Raw genomic sequence first — 21,954 nt, forward strand, 5'->3', positions numbered from 1 at the left:
TTTTTAGAGTCACATTTTTGTTCATGTTTGGTTATTTGTTTTCTGTAAGAGAAACCCCAGAAGTTAATCTTTTTGAAGAGGCCTACTGCAGTATATTCACTTAAAATAACTCAGTAACCAATCAATATCAGATGCCTCTGATTAGTCAATTTTATAGGAAACAAGTGACTTAAACAGCAACAATCAACACTGTTTCAATAGTTCAATACCTGATATTTAAAGAATGTCAGCTCTGTGTTATAGAAAGAATGAAAGACGAAACAAGAAAGATTACAGAGATGTCTATGGACAGGTGCTGGATGAGAGAGAGAATACAAACATACTGTGATAGCATTCCCAAAATTGCATCTTTCACTTTCTTTGAATTTTCTAGAAGTGACAACTGATTTTAGTTTTATTTTGAGCTGAACTGTAATTTACCAAACTGAAATAAACTAAAAAAAAAAAAAAATTACACTCTACATTTGCACCAAGCAAGATATAATCAGGAAGTGAAGTCACATGATTACTTCTCAGCAGAACCGGATAGCTTTTTTTCCTAGGCAATAGCATATTGAAATAGCACACTAAAATATTTGGATCTTTATCTTCATCTTCAAAGAAAAAAAAAACAAAACTTGAGTGCAGATTTTTAACAAAGATGGTCACACAGTTGTTGAAACGTGTTATGGAACATCACTGAGATGCTTTCACTAGTTTCTGTCTCTGCATGTGGAGAGCACTGTGCAAGATGTGTGTAAACTTTGGCACAAAGACTTGTGGTGATACTCTAGATGTGTCATCCACAATACCAAGTAACTTCAGTCTTTCATTTCTCTCTATAATTGAACCTATGGGTCACCTCAGCAACTTATTGTATAGGATGATAAGGAGATTTAAGTTTTACAGATAAATGCAAATGTTATTCAAAGAGCTGAGGAATTTAATATCAAACGTGCAATGCTTTCATAGCAATGTTTTAGCTTATCATGCATCATCATGCAGTGATAAAGATGACTTTTAAAAAGCCAATAGGCCAATTCTTAGAGTTAACTTATTATCATATTACATTTATATGCTTTTGCCATTGCCATTATTGTTATTATAAATATTCAGAAAGCAAGTAAGTAAGTTTTCAGGACAAGATAGTGAAAACATTTTAGAATGAGCCCCATGGAGAGCATATAGTTATCAAACACAAAACAAAACATAACCAACAACCAACAATTTCCTCAGTTTTCACAGAGCCACCATAAGTGCCAAGCATCTTTTAACCCTTCTTATCTAACATTACAAAAAATATATTGTGCATGATATAAACAGAGGAAGCCACTTGTGCTTTGTATAAACTTTCTGTCATTTGTAGTCTGTGGACAAGACAATGGAGTAACCCCTTTTTGTGGAGTGAAAAATATATTCAAAAATAAAAAAAAATGATGGAAGCATATGTAAGAATATATACAAAGTATATAAAAATATATAGAAGCGAGAACAACCTTAGGAAGTTTTAAACTGATAATCTGTGGTGCAGAGCTTCAGTAAGCTTGTGTGGTGTTGAAATATAGGCATGAAATGGCCTTAACCCACAGTTATACACAATGCAGTTTGTCCAGATGGGTCAGCCTGATCTAATGTTAATATTTACATTACGTTATTGTCATTTGACAGACACTTTTATCCAGAGCAACTTACAGTTTTATCCATTTATACAGCTGGATATTTAGTGAGGCTATTGGGGGTTAAGTACCTTGCCCAAGGGTACAACAGCTGTGCCCCAGTGGGGAATCAAACCAGCAAGCTTTTGGTTACAAGCCCTGCTCCTTTCCACTTTGCCACTATGCCACACTACTGTACCACTGCCCCAATATTTATTGTATTTGTTTTGTACATATCCTCTTCCTCTACATCATGAACATTAAGTGAGTACACCTCATCTTGATCTTCTTTCAGAGAATTTGTGAAATGTTTCCTTCTTAGGGCCCTGCCATGCTTTACCTTTCCTGAGCATGATCAGCTCATTCCTGCAGCTTCTGTGTCATCATAACCAGGATGCCACTCCAACCCAGGACATCCTCCAAACGTCATTTCTCTTTTTGTAAAGCCCCCTGAAAGTGGAATACCCAGGACATTAAGGGTGGTACAGATTTGATTGTGAAAATAACCAGAACAATTTTTATATTCCACTGACATCACATGTGACATAGATCTGATCTGCCAGAAAATTAGACATATATGCACACAGAAGCCTAGAGTGAACAGGGTCTCATTCTACATCAGGCTGTAAGTCTGTGTTTGTTTAATCTGAGCTTAATGCATGTACACTTGGCATGTTTCATGGTACAGCAGTCCTCTGTTCGGTGTCCTGTGTTATGTGTCAACTGTATATGAAGTTTAATCCGTCTTTGTGTTTGGGAAGTGAGGGGAAATTGCAGAAGAGAAATGAGATCAATGAGAAACCTAAACAACAACCACACCTGTCAAACACCAAATGCGGATGTCAGATTGATAAAGGCACAGTAAGGTTCTTCACCAAGGGATTTCCTGGAAACAGGCCTTTTTACCAAACTTGACCTAGTGCACTGACTGACTGGGAGTTTTCTCGGCTCTGAAGATTATCTTTGTCAGTATTTTTCATTTCCGTTGGTGTAAACATTGAAGGGTTAAGGCAAATAGGAAACACAAGCTCTGATAGGTCATTTGTCTTTCAAAACAAACATTGTCAGGTTTTTTTTGTTGTTGTTTAAGGCCTATCAAAATGCAGCAAATGAAATCTAATCTCAGTGCAACCGAGACATCAATCACAGGCATTCTGCAATTATTATTACATTAATACACGAACACAGTCATTAAATAATTCATCCATTCACTTGTATAATGTATAGTGCCGTATAAAGCAGCCTGTCCCATACAACTGGGAAACTGAATCAGCTTGTCCAGCTAACATCCACAATCCATAAGTATAAGCACTGAAACACAAATCACAATCAATAATGACTAAACTGTGTCGTAAAATGGAGTTGGAAGGGATCATTCTTCTGAAGGCAGCAGAAGATGCAGAAGATGGCAACCACTGGAGACATATCCACAGAGGAGCTGCTTGGGACCAGGAGGACCCAGAGAGAACCAATCATGCTACAGTGCTTACAGAGCCCAGTGTGGGTTGAGGTCATGGGGTAGCACTAGCAGGAAGTCCAGAGTTGCAATAGTGCAGGTGGGACAGCAACACAACATATCTGTGTGGAATAAGTGGTGACAGGACATTTCTTATGTAGAGAGAGTCAGTGTCTCTATGATCTGGGAGAATCTATGTGCAATGCCCTTTAACTCTATGGTTTCTGGTGGTCTGGACAGGTGACAGGGTGGTGTTCTCCACTTAGGTCTATGACTGGTGATGACTTTTAGAGTGTTTCTGCAAAATCCACCACATGATACCTCTGAGGCACTTCTTATCAAGGACAGCTGTGAACCAGAAGGATAGATGGGAAAGAAAAAATGATCTGCACAAGACTGGTAGGAGAGCCAGTGGGAAGCCCCAATGATCTGCTTTAGACAGAAAAGGGTAAGGTGCTGAGGTCTAAATCTTGGGGTACACCTGTGTTACAAGGCTGCAGGGCAGGGCAGAACAGAACAGAACAGAACAGAACAGAACCTTTGCAGGAAATCTTAAATATGCAACCTGCCAGCTAGGAGCGGAACCAGGACAGGGCAGCTCCTGAGATCAATATCACAGTGACGGTGGGCAGCGGCAACTGATGATCCACAATGCTAACAGCCTCAGATTGATCAAGTCAGTGTGGAGGGAGCAGTCTCAGAGAAGAAGAGATCAGCAACAGACAGAAGGGATGTCTCTATTGAATGTTTAGTGACCATTACGGTTGTTCAGAAACAGCTCAATAGTTTTTTAAGGAAAGTGGGCAAAATGGCAGCATATGCTTCTCTGAAAAGCTGTAGTATGCAAATTATGGAAGCTCCATCACTTCAGACCTGCAGTTTACCTTCTTGGCCACGCCCAAAAGACACGCCCATATAAGAGACGAGGAAAAAGTAAGTAGGCTGTGGTAGAAAATGGAGGGAGAACAAAGAGAAATGCATAGTTGTATCCATAGGATGTTTGGCTAAGAAACTAGGATAATGTTTCATGTTATGACCAAATTGGTTTGTAAAGTCAGTAAGAGCTTATTTATTAACTTTGTATTGACATTTAGATTGCTTCGGCCTAGTTTTTGGACTGCTGCTGGATTGCTCACCAAGGCCTCAGGCATGTATCAGAATATCCTTTGGTTTTCTCATCTCTTTCTGCATCTTCCATGTTTTTATGATTACATTTGTTCGGCTGTATGGACATTTTAAGACTGACAAAATCAATCCTTTTGTGCTTCTTGAATACTATTCGTGTTTGTTTTGTGTGATTGGTTATGGTACAAGGCCTTCTGAATGTTTGCTGGGTACTTGGCTGTTTCAAACTGTTGGTGATTACAAACATTTATGGTCAATGTAAGATATTCAATCCTTCCCTTTATACACAAGATCACTATCTAACACCGCTAATAATGAAAGCAACCAGCAATACAGAGGAGGAGACATGGGCAGGTGTTGAAGCTTCTTTGCTCTTTTCTTCAGAACAAACGTTTCTCCTGTGATAAAACTAATCCAGAAAGAGAGAGAGAGAGAGAGGGAGAGAGAGAGCTATTCACCACTGCAGCTTTGCTCTTTTTAGCAAAAAAAAAAAAATATTTATGTATATTTATATCTCTGGGGCTTCCCCTCTATGTGTTTGCTGCCTCTTGAACATTTACAACAGAAACTGCCATGGAGACAAAAGCAGAGTGTTTCTGATCTTTCAACTTTGCGGTTAATCTAGGTAGGGGAGGAAGGTATGGTAGTTCTTAAGATTTTTTTTTTTTTGTACTTTGCAAAAAGTTTCTAAGTTTCATGGCTTCCACAGACTCAATGAGGACATTTGCCATGTTCATTCTCTCTTTGGTAACAGTCAACAGAAGGGAAATGAACTGGGTCAGGGAACGGGAACGGGAACGGAAACAAAAACAAAAACAAACAAAACTTCCCTAGGAGTGCACCAAAAAAGGAAATGAATTTCCAATATTTCCAGTACAGTCGTGGTTGTACTGGGGAGCTCAGTGACTTTAAACGTGGCACTGTCATAGGATGCCATCTTTGCCACAAGTCAGTTTGTGAAATTTCTGCCCTGGTAAATCTGCCCCAGTCAACTGTAAGTGCTATTATTGTCAAGTGGAAGCGTCTAGGAGCACAGCTCAGCCACGAAGTGGTAGACCACGCAAACTTACAGAGTGCTGAGCAGCTGCACACAAGCCCAATATCATTACGCGCAATGCCAAGCGATGGCTGGAGTGGTGCAAAGCATGCCGCCACTGGACTCTGGAGCAGTGAAAACAGGTTCTCTGGAGTGATGAATCACGCTTCATTACCTGGCAGTCTGATGGACGAATCTGGGTTTTGCGGATGCCAGGAGAGCACTACCTACCGGATTGCACAGTGCCTAATATAAAGTTTGGTGGAGGAGGGATAATGGTCTGGGGCTGTTTTCAGGGTTTGGGCTACACCCCTTAGTTCCAGTGAAGGGTAACATTAATGCTACAGCATGCAAAGACATTTCAGACAATTGTATGCTTCCAACTTTGTGGCAACAGTTTGGGGAAGGCCCTTTCCATATTAATGTCCATGGTTTTGGAATGGGATGTCCAATAAACTCATATAGGTGTGATGGTCAGGCGTCCAGATACTTTTGGCCTGTATGTGTAAAGAAGTGTATGTCCTGCTACAGGACAAGCGGCATTAGGTAGACGACGAAGCTTCCAATTTGCTTTGTCCAAGGTTAGTACATCTAAAGTTACCATTTATCTAACAACAATTGTTAGCTAGTCAGGTAATAAGAATATTCAATGTTCTTGGGATTGAGGAACAGGCTAACTACATGCCGGGGCTTTGTGTACAACCACGTTTATGTGGATGCCCGCTGTAACCAAATTATTGAAACTCGCATGCAAATGAGAATAGCACACTGACAAATCGGTACTATGACTAACTTCCAGTATCAAATAATTGCGCTGGTTACATGTGAATCACCGCCAGGGGACGAATTACTAATCTTTCGGCTGCACGTTTCACTTGGTAGGTAAGATTACTTTATTCGCGTTTATATGCGTCACCATATCCTTTTCGTACAATTTGCCAGCAGCACCACCCAGTGGTACAATCTTCTCTTAACGCTACAAGAGGAACATTACTTCTAACATGAATGGGATATGTTAGTTCTCCGGGCTGTGTTGCCTGATTGTCCTTTTTTTCCTTGGTAGTATAACCGAAGAAATTATTTGGATAGCAAATCACCTCCTCTGATATTCCGTGTATAATTTTAACCTGTAAGGTAACCGACAGAAAACCTACCTCAGAAGGAGGGAAGTGCTATTTTAGTTCAGAGGAAACTGGGCCCAATTCCCGAGTCGTGTGTAGCGTCATACTGTGCATGCTAGTTCTGATTTTGAGGCCAGTGACATCACAGAAACGGTTGTGGTCAAGGCCCCCTGACACCGATTCTATTGTCTGACATTTAAGATGCAGAATGCTGATGATGATGGGCCTGGGCGCACTCCTGGCTTTGTAAATACACACAGATTTAGACTTGTTCATGGCATATGCAAATCTATTACTCCACTGTTACGTCAGGTACTTCCTGCGGGGCATGCTCTGACTGGCTCAGACTGCAACTGCTTTCCATGGAAGGGAGAAAGCTCTCCGCAAAGTGACGTAAAGTAATCTGGAAGTGGCCATTTAGGATGCATATATGATGTCAATGGCAAGATGTGGCATGAAGGCCACGTCAAAGTCAAAAGGAATTTTTTTTCAGTGACCAGTGTGGCAAACTATGGATAGCTGCCAACACTAGCAATACTGACTTGGGATCAGCACAGAATTGTGGTTGGCAGAGGTACAGATCAACAGTTTTCCTTGATTCTTGGAAATGCAAACTGCTCATGAAACGTTAGTGCTGTTGTGTTCCCACCGTAGGGAGAAATCGTTCCACCGGTAGAAATCCACTCTACCAGAGCAGCCCAGAGATCTGTGCACTGATCTGTTTACTGGTCAGACAGGCTGAGATCAGTGTGGCCGCAAAATTACCCAGTGACATAATACCAGGGCTGAAAACCGATTACAACAACAAAGGAACTGTCCCAGGATATGGGAGAAGATGGCCATCTTTGGAGGTGTACATAAAATGCTTATGTAGTGTTAATTATTGGTATTTTGTGCTATGGGCACTTACCCTATGCTAATGGTAATGGAGATTGTTTATGCTTTACTCATTTATTAATATAAAGAATAAGCCAATACTTGATAAGCACTGTCTCTGTAAGTTGCAGTGTTCCGAACAGAGCTTCAGTGCTATGTGCATGTGTACTGGCCTTTTGTTCTCCCATCCCAGCACCAGCTTGTGCGTTTCCATGTATGAGCCTACTGCAATACTCCTGGCCTAAGAAATGTACAGCACAGCCCAAAGCGTGGATGGGTCGCGCTGGAAGAGTTCAGCATTAATGAATGTGTAAGCAGTACACTTTTTGTAGCAAACTACAAAATTATTTTATTTTGTAATTTGTAGCAAAATTTTTAAGCAAAATCACCTGCTTGGGAGCATAGTGAATTGGCCTGGTACATTGAACAGGAAGCTGTAGCCGTAGTAACAAAGATGTTTGGATTCTGACGTTATTATGAAAATGCAAGGCATGTCAAGGTGTTTGTTCCATGTAAAAAAAATTACTCTAAACCAAACAATGACTCATCCCTGTGTGTGGGATTGGGGTGTACTCTGAGGTTTTGTGCAAATACAACTACACAGAGCTTGGCAGCATTAATTGAGAGCTCATATTAAACTGATATTACCACACTGTGGCAGTTTAGCAAGTACTTGTGTAGGAATGAAGCTTTCAAATGAAATTGGCTATAGCTTTGGGTGGAATGAGCACAGTGGGTCGTCCTGGCTGGCTGTGTGATGTTCTATCAGATCAGGAGATAAGTTAATAACATACAGTATGCTGTTAAACTTACTTTGGCAGTTCTTTTTCCCCCGCTTTCAGCCACTTCTTACTGTTGGAAGATCCACTGGTGTTTATGGGTGCAGTTTCAGTCTTCTAACACATGGGGGCAGACTCACCCCATCGATCCGTGGTGTGGCTCGTAACACTGCGAAAAGCTGTGTTCTCTCCAAATGCGTGTGCATAAAAACAGAAGTGCTGCATATTTTTTACTGCTATATTGGCTCTGTTTAGGTGCAGAAGACAGACGGAGGTTGATCATCTCAATAAAAGTGCCGGTGCTCAGCCGCATTTACTGCGGTGGCACACAGCAGATCGCAGCGAGTTTGGAGGTAAGGGGATCTGATGTCGTTTCACCTCCTGCCATGTCATCCGCTGCCACTCTGTGATCACCAGGCTGTACTTAGAGTCAGTGCTGGCATACATATCACTGGCGCACTCTTATCTTGATGGCAGCACTAGTGACTGACCTAGTGGGAGTCCCTTGGGATTAAGTGAAAGGCCCCTGACAGTAAGCACCTGATTATCACCTGTGGTAAGATCATCAAGCCCACGCTAAGCTATGGTGCAGAGCGGAGGTGAGGGGTGGGGGGGCAGATGGGATTTAGTCCACTGAGGTTGTGCAAAACATTTAGCAAAGATACCCCATTATTCCAGGATAGCAGATGCTCTACCAGTGGCAGGCTTTTTTTTAACAAATGGGGCAAAGATAGATGGGTCAGTGCATATTATATATATATGCACTGACCTATACATACCTGATTATTCAGAAAATATATACTGATCACACGAAAACATCCAAAAAGTAAAATTTCAGCATTGCATATTTTGCTTGACAATATGCTTTCCATCATGGTGAACATCTACCATGACAAATGAAAACCAATGATATTGAATCACTGCACCCATGACATGGTGAGGTAATATGATAACATTTTGATCTCTATGGGTAGTTTCAATTAGTGCTTGATATGCTTAAATGACTTTTAGTTGAAGGAATATATCAGATTTGTGAGTAAAATCTTCACTTTCAGTGTATCATTCTTTGGTTAATTGACAGGACACACTCAATTTGAATTTTACTAAAATGCTAAAATGTCATTTGTTGAATTATAACATGCCATATACACTTTAAATAATTCTGGGATGTTTTTTTCAGAGAAAAGTTCACTGTTTTAACAGACACAAAACAAATCTTAATTATCTGTATGAGCTAGCATTTCATTAACAAGGAAGCGATACAAAGTTTTCTGGTGTACATTAGGCCTTGAGAGAGGCTGAAAAGAATGAAGAGCACCAACAGCACCTTGCCCAAGGGTACAGCAGCAGTGCCCCAGTGGGGAATCAAAGCGGCAACCTTTCAATTACAAGTCCTGCTCCTTAACCACTCTGCTACGCTGCCACCCAAACTATGTGCATACAAGCTATACAATACAGATTGGAGACTGTAGCTAGATGTCAAATACATTTGATTAAAAAAACATGTCAAGTTTTATAGACCAGTAAATATTCTTCAATGATCCAAGTGCCAGTATATTTGTGAAAATTACAGTATTGTCAAAGAATGAATTATTTTCAAAAACGAATACCATACAACGAGTTTAGAATTAATGGATGCAATATCAAATGAAATTACATGCAAGATTTAAAGGTTATTGGACATTGAGGGTCATTTGTATTGCATTTGAATTGCTTGTGAATTGCAACATGTAACTGTAAAGTTGGGTGCAATGACATCACATGCAAGCGCTGTAGCTCCTTATAAGTTGCTTGGTGTTACATCAGCCTGGGAGACAGGGAGGACTCCCTCCGCAAAGAGCACATCTGGTGATTACGGTTACTTGTCACATCCAGGAAGAGCTGATCTTTGCATCTGATCTAGCCGGATGGACAGGACACAGGTGCTAATCTTAATGTGTCCATACAGTCTGTACAGCTCTAAGCTGATGCCTGTTAAGAAGCAAGATATGTCAAAACAACAGGTTCTACTCATTAAAAAAAAAAAAAATAAAACTAACTTGCTAGTCAAAGACAGGGAGAAAAAGAGCTCTTTTAAAGAGGGACTAACTGCCAGAATGTATTTTCAAATGAGAACCCCAATCACATGATATAATTTTAGGTCTGAGCCCACGTCCTATGGCCATACAGCATTGTTTTTATGTTTACTGATTGACACAGTGTTTTACCTACCCATCAAATGCCAGTATTTTATATTGCCATGAAAAAGAATAAAGCTCTGCTGTTTCTGAGGACTGTGCACATGGTCGCTAGATGTCCAATACATTTGATAAAAAACATGTCTTGAGATATTTTACAGAGCAATAAATGTTTTTCAATGATCCAAAGTGCCAGTATATTTGTGAAAATTACAGTATTGTCAAAGAATAAATCCTTTTCAAAAATGAATACCATAGAACGAGTTTAGAATTAATGGATGCAATATCAAATGAAATTACATGCAAGATTTAAAGGTTGTTGGACATTGAGTGCAGTTTAAATTGCATTTGAATTGCTTGTGAATTGCAATGCAAATGTAAAGTTGGGTGCAGTGACATCACATGCAAGCGCTGTCTGTGCGCATGGTCCCAGCTGGCTGGTATGTTATGCCATTATGCAGCATACAGCAGCTGAAGGCTGCAGTCTTTGGGTTGTTTGAGTAAAGTTAATTTTCCAGTTGTCATAAACAATGCCTTTAATCGTATTTTTGAACATTTTTTTTTGCATCTGTCAAAGAGTTTTAAAGATTCTTAAGACCCCCCCCCCCCCAAACATTTATCTTCTGCTTTAAAGGCTGTATATGACAGGGATGTTATATTAAAGATCTTTCAGTGCCCCAGTGCCCCCCTCCACCTTAGTGGTAGAGTAACACATTCACCCTGTGAGTAATAAGACCTGTTTCAGTTGCACAGCTTGGATGAACACTCAGATTCTCTGTGCTGTCTGTTTCCCACTGAGGGTGAGAGGAGCAGATCCTGACCACGGCACAGCGCGCATGCTGGAACCGAGACAGGACTCCCAGGGGCCAGAGACAGGGGGCAGTGTCACAGATGTCATGGCTGTCACAGAGAGTATTACTGGCTATTATACACGAAGGTAGATGCTGGTATCACAGTTTAACAACCCACTTTGGGAATTGGTGTAAGATGCTCGCATTTACATCGTGAGGACGATTTAAATAATCTTTCAACGGGGGTCACAGCCTGACCTCAGAGGCTTATACTGGACACCAACTGAGCTCATGCCGACATGGTTAAAACATTTTGATTTCGAACCTGAATAAAACATGAAAACAACATGCCCCTTTTGCAGTGTCCTCAATAGATATCCTGCCCATTACATACAAGCTTAACAAACTGGAGCAAAGAGATCACAACCACATGCTGTTCTTGATGCCTGACAAACCAGCAGCTGAGCGGTTAAACTATGGTAAACGCTATACATCAGCAGTTAAACTAGACGTCACTGTGGAGTAGCTGCTCCCAGCGAGCCGGTGCGACGCCAGGGCGATCTGATCGGTCCCTCTCTCTTCACAAAAAATCCAGAGCCGCGTTCTTTATGAAAACTCGGGGAGTCTATAAAAATCAGCCCCGCGATCGGCCCCACCGTCAGTTCAACACTAAAACATTTTTTATAATCAGGCTTTATTGTTCATTCCCTGCTTGGAGGAGATACGCCCATGCTCCGTCTTTAAAAGGGCAAATCAACCATAATTCAGCTTATAAACTGCAGCACCGGTCGAGAATGCCTGCATGAATATTCATTAGAGCCGCTCAAGCTGCCATGCTCTGTGATTCATTAGGCATATGTAAATATCACTCACTTTAATTGCCCCTAAACTGACTCAACATAATGTTGTCATTAGCAAATTATTACTTATTTGTGTAACTAATGGTACAGTATGTCGTGCATGTTAAATCCACACATATATGATTGCAGTTATAATCCTCTTACTCTGGCTTTTTTTAATGTGCCGTTTAGATCCTCCGGATGGGTGGCGGATGAAGGAGTGAGTTAGCGGGGACGGTTAGCGTCTTCCCCGTCTCAGTTGATTCACCACCAATTAAACAAACCGCTGCTTTGATGGGTTTAGGGACTTGTTGATCTCCTTTTTCCTCCCCTCTCTCTCCGGCGGCGGCTTGTTTTACACGCAATCCATCCCTTTTATTAGCAGTAATTATGTGCATTACAGTTAATAACTTGTGACGGGACCAGAGGGATAGCCTTACTTACGGAAGGGGCCACTTTCTTGGCGTGGCTTAGGGTAATGATTCATGAAAACTGTAATCAGCTGAAGATATGCATTACAGCTGACATGATGTAACCTTACAACACACTCCCATTATTTCACTAAGGAGCTTGTTTAAAATAATCACTGAAAACAGAGAGATACAAGATGGATCTTACTGCCAGTATGAACAAAGATCATTTTTAACATCGATCCCTAAACTCCTACATTAATTGTGATATGAAAACATAGAATGATATTGATAATATTGGTGGAATGCATAGATGTGAATGTCACTGAGAATAGGTCTGTAAAATAACAATGATTCAATATCTGATTTATCATGGGTTTGTAGATGTAAAAACACCATTTTCACAAAAATAGCATTCTTAATCAATTCAAAATCAGTCGAATGCAACACCTTCCAGTTAACAGTTACATAAATAAATAAAGCAAATAAAAACAGAATGCATGTAATGCTTTTAAAACAGCAGAAAACATTTCACAGGATGTGTTTCAAATGTATTTTCATTGGGTTGAAGTCAATTCACATACAAATCTATTATTTCTTAAATGAATGAGAATTGAAAGTAGTGTCAGGATACTCAGGTACAATGTTTTCAATTGTCTGTTCTACAAAAAAAAAAAATCAACATTAATATTAGGTATATGTCAATATTTTATCCTTTTATTGCTGGACAATAAACAAGTCATTGAAAATATGCTGCTAATGACCAATGTGATTAACAGGTGAGGTGGCATACTGTTTAAAGCCACTGATCCATGAATGTTTGTTTTTTTTTATTCCATAAGACGTGCTTTGATTAGAAGACTTGATACGCACCAGCCACAGCAACACTTCTGAGGAAAGGAAGTTGATTCAAATGTTAACTTGAGAGAGAGGCTTTGATGTGCTGTCAGAGCATGGAGGACTGTGTCTGTCATCTTTCCAGAATGTTCTGCTTTTGTCGTTCCTCAGATGATACCTCTGCTCACAGGACGCCTTTCTCAGTGTAGGGTTCTTGGTTTACGGTCTCCTCTGTTCTGTTTGAAGGGGTCTTTTTACAACAGTGAACTTTTAGTGCATTCTAATAATTTCATTCAGTATACCCCCCCCCCCCCCCCCCCCACCAACACACACACACACACACACACACCCGCCTGCCCTGAAAACCCATATAACCTTCTTTTACGTGTACAGTTTTAAGGTGAAATGACAAAAATGATCACAGCCTTTTGTAAAATAATCCCTGTTATTATTATTTATTATTATTGAGGCACTGTTTCATTATTGCCGCAGAATGTTTAAAAGTGATTGTGACAGAACTGGGAAGGATTTGACAGCAGGCCATTAGCTGATGTTTTGTCCTTTTGTCTGCTCTGGTAATCAAACTATTCAGTAGTCAGGGCAAGTTGTGGAAATTCATGGTGACAAGACTGAGTGTGACCCCCCCCCCCCCCACCCCCCCAAACAGATTCCAAACCCATAATTGGTGTGGTGCTGTGCGATTCGGGTGGGAATACATTCAGGGGGGACAACAGTGCAAGTGTGTTTGATGAGAGCCTTGCAGCATTTCACAGAATTTCAGACCGCCACCTCCAACCTCCCCTCCTTCCTTTCCCCAAATGAGAAACCCGCCCAATGCCCCCCCCCCCCCCCCCTGGCGTCACAAACATGCAAATTTTTACAACCCAGCAATTAAGCTGTTTGGAGTTTTTTATGGGGCCAGTTGTGCTTTGCACAACAATCCTGGGTAACAAACAGGCTAAGGAAAAAAAAAAAAAAGTGGAAGAGAGAGCAGGGAGAGAGAGAGAACGGGCTAATAAAGTAATGTGATGGATGAGCCTCTATTCCCAAAGGGTTCAACACCATGTAAATTGGCCCAGACAATGCATTATGGATAAGGCGGTTGAGATTATTGCTTGTTAATGTGTCCCCCCCCCCCAGCCCCTCTGCTTCTGTGCCGGCGGTGACATGGTCCCCTCATTGTTGGGGCATGCGGGTCTTTAGGTGCAGATGGGGAGGGAGAGGGGGCAGCCCCGCAATCTGCGCCGGCCTGTCAGCAAGGGGTGGCGGTGCAGCAGGGGGCTGCACTGCGGCCATATGCCCCGGTCCTCTCTCCTTCTGTCGCCCGCGAGCTGCGGCCCAGCCTGCCGCCCGCCTGGGGACCATTTAGCACTGGCAGGAAGTGTGTGGTTGTGTTGTGGGAGGGAGCCGGGGATGGTCGAGTGTGGTTGTGTTGTGGGAGGGAGCCGGGGATGGTCGAGTGTGGTTGTGTTGTGGGAGGGAGCCGGGGATGGTCGAGTGTGGTTGTGTTCTGGGAGGAGGGCGGAACGGTCAAGTCCGGTTGTGTTTTGGGAGGAAGGCAGAGCGGTCGAGTGCGGTTGTGTTTTGGGAGGAAGGCAGAGCGGTTGAGTGCGGTTGTGTTCTGGGAGGTAGGCAGAGCGGTCGAGTGCGGTTGTGTTCTGGCAGGAAGGCAGAACGGTCGAGTGCGGTTGTGTTGTGGGAGAAAGCCAACATTGGGTTTGCTGGTCAGCCTGTCTACAAGAATGTAACTGGAGATGTTGAAAAGATATACACAGATCCATATTGGGTTCTGCTGTTTGCATGTATCGGTTGGGGTTTGGGTTAGGATTGCATTTGCTGATCCTAGATCATTACTTGGAGGAACCACCAACCAGAAACAGGAGCCAAACAGTGCTGCTCCTCAGCCTCCCCGAAGCCTTTCGTGGCAGTCTGAAATCGAGCTTAGAGAAAACAGTTAATGTGCATACATCTGGAAAATCACCAGATGTCCCTCTGCATCCATATTGTTGGATGTCAAACATTGCATGTCAGCAGAACATATTCAATTTAATATACCACTTACATCAGATTAGATGGATTTTACTGGCAATCATTGAATGAGAATCACAGCATTATTAGTGAAACCTCCACTAATACCTTCACTTCAGACTCTTCTGTTAAATGATATGGACCTTTACAACAGGAAAGCAAAGCAAAAGCGGTATCATTTGTTGGTCAGTAGTGATCATGATTTAAAAAGCACGCTCAAATTCACTTCACGCCACAACACACTTGTGTTGTCCTCTGCCTCACTTGTAATTTGTTTTGGATAAAAGCGTCTGCCAAATGAATAAATGTAAATGTAATGAAATTTATTAAACTTTCAAAAAAGAGAACAGGATTGAAGTGTATGTGGTTACACTGATATTAATACTCATACTGTTTAGAGATATTGATATTAATACTGAGTTATTTTGAATTTTGTTGTCTGCCCACCACTGTCGAGGAGAATTGGCCTCGGTTTTTGGAAGCATCGCATGATGGAAGTTAGACATCAGACTTGCTGTGTACTCAAACCCTTTGCCATGACCAGGGTCACCCTCAAGCTCTCTCTTCAGCCCGGCCCGGTTCACAGGAAGATGTGACATCCTGCACGTGCAGAACGATGGTCCAGCCTCTTAAAACGCCAAAGAAACTTCCGGAAAGTGGAAGAAGTCCACGAGATATTAGGCAAAGTCTAAGACGCACCTGCTTCTCCCATCAGCGAATGCACCCACCGCGCTGCACGCTCCTTCCCTCATTAGAGCACCGCAGCCAGCAGTTGTGGGGAGGTTTTATCAGTATTGTTTTGCATCATAAAAAGGTTTATTTATGAAACAGTTTAAATACCCATCCTACCGCTCCTGACACCTCCAGATAGTGTGGGGATTGTGTTGATTTGAAGGATTTCATGCACCATATGCTGCTAAAACCAGACACCTTCAATTACCCCGAGAACCCGATCCTGAGGTCTTAATGGCGGCATCATTTTCACTTGTTTATCTAATTCGACTGTTAATGTAATTTATTGCGCAGATAAAGTAAGCGCACACCGCAGTGGTTTGACTGCCGCATGCAAAGGAGTAAGGCATAAGATATGCTAATGCGGGTGTCAGCCTAACTTTTTCAGCAGTAAAACAAATCATTTGCATTTGATAGAGCACATAATAAAGGGCTTATTAGCATTTTGAATACATCTCGGGAAAAACTTTATAAAACGCATGTCGCACGCGCGTGGCTTTTTAAATCACTGTATTAGACCACCTGAGTTTCCCCCCCCCCCCCCCCCCCCCCCCCCCTGGAGCTTGAGCCTTAGTATGGACCTGCTCTGTGAGTGCAGAACAGTATGCACATGGGCATGGCTACGCTCAGGTCATGGGTTTCCGGGTGTACCTGCTGATCAGGTTCCCTCTGAAATGGATGCAGTGGCCTCCACCTGACCGAGGTTTACCCCCTCATCCTCCTTTCATTTCCGGGTTCAGTGATGGAGCGTCCACTTCAGTTACATTTGCTGTACGTCCTGTCATCTAACACAAACCATAAGGGTCGCCCGGCACAGTGCTGACATTGTGGCAATGTGAATGCTGGATTGCCAGGCTGTTTCCAGTGTCAGTCTGTTAATGACCCGGGTCGCTAATCCAGCTGATCCATTTGAGCGCATCTGTCCAAAGGTCACACGGTGGCCGCTGAGCAGACTGGATTACGAGAGACGGGCAAGGGGACACATTGCTGTTGAGGGATAAGCGGGTGTCTGGTAAGACCGAGAAGACAAAGTAAGCTTTTACACATGGCTCAATAACGGCTACCATTCAGATCCAACACAGATTTACTCATAATGCAGCCATTTGCTGAACAATGCACAAAGTTCTATTTCTGTGTGCTAGACAGTAGCAGCAATTAACTTCAGGCATTGAGATATTGTGCAGCATGCACACTGTTGTTACACGCAGTGTTACTTCCTGGGCCAGTGATGTGTTTGGAGCCCAGTTGCGTCTGCTGATTTGTCCAGCCATTAAAATCATTAAAAAAAACAAGAAGGAGACTAAGCTTTTTCTGCAGTAGCCAGACGAAGGAGGACATCACAAATCAGATCTTTCATTTTATCAGGTCAATACATGTAAAACAAACTGAAAAGCCACGTAACAAATGTTTGCTACAGTTTCATTAAGAAGATTTCTAAACTACTGAGGCTTCCCAGTATTAACTCTTCATGGCTGATAGGGTACTTATCTTAGTGTGTGTGTGTGTGTGTGTGTGTGTGTGTGTGTGTGTGTGTGTGTGTGCTTGCGTGTGTGTGCGTGTGTGTGTGTATCTTCGTGAGTGTGTAAGTATCTGTGTGCCTGTATCTGTGTATGTGTGTGTGAGTATCCCTGTGCGTGTGTGTGTGTTTGTGCGTGTGTGAGGCATGCTGTCTGTGTCACTCTCACCCCATTAGTATGGAAATGAGGCTTGTGTGACAGGTGGCTTTACAACCAACACAATTAACTTTCCCCATTAGCCGATGCGCTGACTAAACAGATGCAGGGCCAATAGGAGCACAAATACACGGTCCTGAGAGACTCCAACACAGCACTGGGCTCCACTGAGAGACTCAAACACACAGCACTATCTCTGCACTGAGAGACTCAAACACACAGCACTGTCTCTGTACTGAGAGAGAAACACACAGCACTGGGCTGTACTGAGAGACTCAAACACACAGCACTGTCTCTGTACTGAGAGAGAGAAACACACAGCACTGGGCTCTACTGAGAGACTCCAACACACAGCACTGGGCTCTACTGAGAGACTCAAACACACAGCACTATCTCTGTACTGAGAGAGAAACACACAGCACTGAGCTGTACTGAGAGACTCAAACACACAGCACTGTCTCTGTACTGAGAGAGAAACACACAGCACTGGGCTCTACTGAGAGACAGAAACATACACAATGTCCTCTCCGCTAAGAGGGCGGAGCAGCCCAAATAGGTGCCCAGAGAGTGAGGTGGAATACAGGACATCCCCTTCTCCGCCTCTACTCTAAGACAGGGACAGCACGCGCTCGCTGCTAACTGGGGTCCCCCCCCCCAACCAACCAACAGCATCTCCGCAGCTCTCTGAGGGATCCTTTTATATATGCAAATGATTCATTTCTTTGAAACATTTTCCTTGCACAAAAAAGGGACGATTTTGCTTTGACAAGAGCGGGCGACAAATGATGCGCCTAATGCCCCAAATCGCTGCAGTCCCTGTTAGGGCCCTATTAGTCATTCATGTGTGGGCAAAATTCAGACGACACGGGCCTGGCAATGAATTGGCAGGGCTTGTTCGCCTTTCCTTTAGTACTTATTCATGTGTGTATTTATTTATTTGTTTATTTATTTGCACCCTCTGTGAAAGAGCAGAGCCGTCAGAGTGCATTTAAGTACGAGCACTTGTCAGTTGCTTTCAAATGTTATCTCTGGGCAGCATGAATTCACACTCAACGACATATTATCCAGTTGGCTGGGAATACGAAAAAGTGGTTTTAAAATGAAGTATAATAAAAGGGGTATTCGTGAGTATACGTATGCTTGTTTAAATATTGAAAATAATGAACTTTTTGCATGGGTTTAACATGATAGTCCTCTGATAAAAGGCATCATGAATTCATATAAATACATATCAGTCAAAGACCACATCATATGAATGAGATCTGAGACAGCAAATGATGGACTGTCAAAAATTACACTATGCATGAATATATGAATACATATTTTTCCTTATTACATTTCTTCACCACTAGATGTAGTTTCTGACTAAAATCTGTCATATTTGTAGTGTAGATTGTTCTTTGTTTGAGTCTGCATCAGCTTTCTTGAGTACTCTTCAAACGCTGCTCGTGCCAAGTAAGGCCCTCCACGAAGCAGCCGAGGTGGGTGAGCTTGGCTCCTTTCTGACTTGAGCTTTTAATTGGATAAGTATTAGTTTAACGTGGTCCACGCCCCCCTCCCACCTCTGCGAGCTCTACCTGACGGGCTAATGGCCATTGACGAGTGAGTGCTAACGAGGCGACACGGTGGGGTGGGCGGGGACTCCCTTGGGAAGGTCGGCAAGCTGGGAGCTGAGAGAGAGAGAGAGGTGGATTCTCTCTTGTGTGAGGGTTCATTACTCTAATGACTACACGATCCTGGCTAATACCACTCGCTCGCTGTCAGCATCAGAGTGATTGACAGGGGAAAAGCAGGGGTCATATGTTCCTCTTGTCTGATTGTCCACCACCCTACAAGGGAAAAAAAAGCTCACTCTGTAATGTAATGATAAATTACAAATTGACACGTAACAAGGAAACAATTAACTGGTTAGGTGTAGTTGATGTGAAAGGAGCTCAATTACTGACAAGGTTGAACAATGAAAGGCAAAATTCTTTAAAAACATTTAAACAATTAACAACCCAACAATTAACAGTGGGTAACGATGAGACCGATGAAAGTTCTCCTTCTCACTCACACACGCACACGCACACGCACACGCACACGCACACGCACACGCACACACATGCAGTGCAGGGAAACCACTGGATATGCGGTGTTAATTATGGCACAACCGTGCTTAACTGCAAAATCACAACAAGTGCACTGAACTGGAGCTACCGCAAAACAGTACACCAGATCACGGTCCTTCAGAATATTATACGGCACACGTAACGCAGAACGGAAGAATGGTGAGTGATGAATCCGGGCTTGGTGATTTTTCTCTCCCTGCTGCTCTTCTCACACCCACAGGGGCCTTTTGCTTTCATCCGATTGCGTCTCAGCCTGTTATCATCATTAGCGTAGCTGCTGTTTGCTTGAAAACTTCCCATTGAGCTTCGCACCAGACTCCTTGTGCAGGAGTGTGATAAACACAGAAATGGAGAAAAGAATAGACACAGGGCAGTGAAAGAGAAGGCAGGGCCACCAACGTTCAGATGTTTGCATAAGCGTGACCTCCGGGGGCCAACATCCAGAGGCTGAGCTGGGAAAAAACGAGGACAGAGGGCAAGGGGGATTTATATCACTGTAAAATTATCCCCGCTCAGAAGTGCACGTTTTCAGTTAATCGCTGAGGAGACGGGAGAAGGCTGGACGCAAACCTCTTGAGAAGTGGGTGGGTGAGGGTGGGGGTTGGCAGGGGTCTGCGACAGCTTGTTTCCCTGTAGAGGCCCTTTGTACCAGTTTGTCTTCCTAGTATTTCTGATGAGGAATCATTCTCATCACAGTGGATGAAGATACTGCCACCTCCATAGACAGTATTGGTAGATGTCTCTATGGTGCATATCTAGAATCCTGTACCATCTCTCTACCACACCAAACCTATGCCACCCTCTTTATAAACATCTTTTTTTCCCCCACTGTAAATGGCAGTTTCTGCTCTGCAAGAAGCTTGCTTTAAGTTCTTTGTGAGATGCATTGTGTAGATGCATGTGGAGGGTTAACCTGGACTCTTGAGGAAATTAAGGCCTCTGGAACATTGGGCTGGAATAGATGGGAATGGAGGCTTCTGGAACAGTGAGGAATTATGTGTGGGAATGGAGGTTAAAATACTGAAATCAAGGGCAATCAGGAGGGCAGGGGCAACTTATCTGCCTCATCATCCCCCTCATGAGACCTAGCCCCCCCAACCACCGGCTTTACAAGGACTTTCACACTTGTTGTGATGGGGGGGGGCATTAGGTCATAAAGCAATAAAAGCCTCTCCTAGTGGTGGTCTGGGGAAAAAAAAGGTAGTGAGGAGAATGGTACCTAGTAAACCAGTCTGGACTGGGTTTACGACCATGACTCTCTCTGTGTCTCCTCACCCCTTCAGTCCTTCGGCGTGGAGCATGTGATGGGTGGGGTTGGGTCTCCTCTTTGGGTCCAGGGGTCTTGGCAGCGGGCTGCCTGTGATGAATGGATTACAGGGTATGATAACCGATGACAGCGGGTATGATGACAGATGGGTATTTTCTGCAGATGAAGATGTCTGACAATGAGGAGATTGGATCCGTTGAGCTACTCTGCGCTGAGAGAGGAGAGGCAGAAGAAAGTGAGGCAGCCGTCCCTTTTCTATGGTCACGAAGTTGCTTTGATACCAAATGTTCCTTTGACAGGATCAAGAGTGTTTTTCATCCTGTTTTAGATGCTTGAAACATCTGCATTTTTTATCCCTCCCTTACCTCCCACTTAGCAGATATAGTTAATGTGTAATTAATGAAAACAACCTCTCTCGGACCGACTGGCACAATGGCGGCCGGGCATCCCACCAGCCATGTCGCCGGGTGAAAGAAAGGCCAGGCCCTTCTCTCCATACATGTAACGCCATTCGTTTACAATTCCCCCCCCCGCCCCCCCCTCCACCCCACCACTCCGGCTTATCTGCCCGGCTTACATCTTAATCTTTTCTCCCTGGGCCCTCCTCTGGGATCCCTCATGCAAACCTTCATTTTCTGGTCACCTGAACCCATTGGAAGGGGCCGAACCAGACACGAAATGACATACAAAGCAGAATAGAGGCTGGCAGGCCGGGACAGGGCCCTGAAAGGAGGCGCGAGGGGATGGCCGATTGTCCCCGCTGAATGGCCCGGTTAAAACAAGGCGGAGAGAGGCTGTTGCTCCGACAGTGGCCTCAGCTTCTTCCCCCGACGGCGAGCCGGCCGCCGGGAAGCGAGGATCCCCCCCCCCCCCCCCCCCCACCGTCTCTGCCGAAAGAGACCCCCAAACACCGCTAAGCTTGGAGTGAGCGGGTGATGGGCCGCGTGGGAGGGGAGGGGCGGGGCAGGTGTTGTCACACCTCTCTCAAAGACACATGGCAAAACCGTTAATCAGTTGTGTAGACATGTCCGTGTTATACACGTGCACTGACATTTCCATGAA

The sequence above is a fragment of the Megalops cyprinoides genome, chromosome 15 (assembly GCF_013368585.1).
Source record: "Megalops cyprinoides isolate fMegCyp1 chromosome 15, fMegCyp1.pri, whole genome shotgun sequence".
Taxonomy (NCBI): domain Eukaryota; kingdom Metazoa; phylum Chordata; class Actinopteri; order Elopiformes; family Megalopidae; genus Megalops; species Megalops cyprinoides.